Consider the following 2,069-nt stretch of genomic DNA (forward strand, 5'->3'; position numbering starts at 1 on the left):
GCGTTGGTAAGAGCTTCTCCAATGGAATGTATGTGAAGACAAATGTTTAAGTCCATATAGGATAGACATTCATTTTCCCTAAAAATCTTCTCCAACCCAACTTTTTAAATCAATGTGAAGATGACATGACTTAATTTTTGTTAGACATTGTCAAGGTGAATGTTAAGTTTTAGACATTCACCTTGACAATGTCAAGCTATCCTAGTAAGCTTTTGCTTCCTAAAATTAATTTCAATATATTGAATGACCCTCTTTAGGAGTAATAAAATCTAAAATTTATTAAAAATAAACAATGCATTTAATTCATAAAAATCACCAACAACACCACTGGGATGAAATGTTTTTTCCCCCTAAATTTAAGGAAAAATTGGAATGAGATGTCTTGTTTGGGTTGTCACCTAGGAAACACACACAACCGCCATCGGAGAAGCTATAAGATTACTCGTGCTTGACTGTTAACATGGTCCCCAAATGATCCGGTAAGATTAGTTGGTAAAAGATCTACTAATTATCTTGATATCCACGTGTCAAATCTATACTTATCAAACATCAAAACTTTATGCGTTGCGTTTACCGAAATATTGAACAAAACCCTAACGCTGCACTTAACGGCATGTCTCGCTCTCCATCTCTTCATTACCACCAAACCAAAAAAATCTATTGTGGTTCACGCCGCCATCACTGATTCACCATTTCCCTCACCACCACCATGACAAGCACCATCTCAAACAATAAAAACGAAGTAACCTCACACCTCAGTAATTCCAGCAGCACCGAAATTATGCTTTTTAGAGTTTTTCACTTTTCAGTTCTTCAATTTTGCTCTGTATAAAGATTTTTAGGGATTGTTAGAAGTTTAAATGGCGGTGAGTTTTGGTTATTTACATTGGTTGTTCGAAACAATTATTTATGATTCCTTCATGATTCTAAACGATTTGAGAATGTCTTTTCCACAGATTTTTCCACGAAAGAGCTAAAATCAAAGACCGGCTACAGGTCAGTTTTTCTTTTCATCTCCCATGTTTTTCATTATGCCGGGACTATGCTTAGATTTATTCTCTGATCCGTTCTATGATGTTTAAAGGTTAGCAACGGAAAGGAAAACGCTAGTCGTTGACCTTACCATGGTCTTATTCTTTGTAGGGCTCCTGCTACTCATTTTTTTTCCTGCTCACTGATTCACTGTTATGAATCAAATCCATTTGAAGAGGTTATTAAAAATCATATGTTATATCGTTTTCGTTGATGCTGATGCTATCGATTTCAATGTATGGTGAAGATACAATATCCTAATTTATTTTTTCTCCTAATCTCTATTATTACTCTATTTCATTTATATGCTGTTTCATTGTGTAAAGAGATGGGTTTGTTGTAGTACTGATTTTATGTGATGATTTGAATTTATCGACGTATATTCATTTGATTTTAAGATTCAATTTTGTGTTTTATGCACAAAAAAATGCTTGGCAATTTATTGGAAAGAAAGAATTTAGTTGGTTTTAATCGAGTAATTTTCTATGGTGTCTGTAATAATGTGTCTTCTGTATGTAGGGTAGACTAGTAGGAGTCATTCTTTAACCCTGTGAGGATGTACTTATTTGAAGCATGGTTGTTATTTTTCTTGACACTGCTGGACTTAGAATTTCGTAGCCTTGAAAGTTTGTTTGCATAAACTGACCTAGGTGTATACGGTCCTTCCAGGAATAGTCAACAACGTAAAAACATGCCATAACCGAAAACAGCCGGTGTTAAGACATTCAATATCGCAATCATCATCTACGTGGAATTTTGAACTGCAGTTCATGGGAATTGATAGGCACTTATATAAGGACCCAGATTACGGAATCTTGGCCATTCTTTGCAACACCAAAGTATATAGTTGTAAATATCAATATCTGTTATTGCTTCCTGCAGGTGCCATTTTAATCTTTTTTTCTTCCTCTAATCCACTAATTTTGATTGCAATAAAGTTTTGGGATCTCTATTATGGTTGCTTTGTGCACAATTTTGGATCAAAAACTAATTGGATAAATCAGACATATATTGCCAGGAACTATAAATTAATTTCT

The 2,069-nt window shown here is 34.4% G+C and overlaps 1 long non-coding RNA gene across 1 annotated transcript; it reads left to right on the forward strand.

The window, feature by feature from the left end:
• The first annotated feature begins 612 nt into the window (after positions 1 to 612).
• Positions 613 to 1,831, forward strand: LOC113293637. The gene is made up of 3 exons (XR_003332416.1): positions 613 to 866; positions 957 to 996; positions 1,702 to 1,831. It is a non-coding gene; the product is annotated as an uncharacterized LOC113293637 (long non-coding RNA).
• Positions 1,832 to 2,069: the final 238 nt, after the last annotated feature.

The sequence above is a fragment of the Papaver somniferum genome, chromosome 7, assembly GCF_003573695.1.
Source record: "Papaver somniferum cultivar HN1 chromosome 7, ASM357369v1, whole genome shotgun sequence".
Classification (NCBI taxonomy): Eukaryota; Viridiplantae; Streptophyta; class Magnoliopsida; order Ranunculales; family Papaveraceae; genus Papaver; species Papaver somniferum.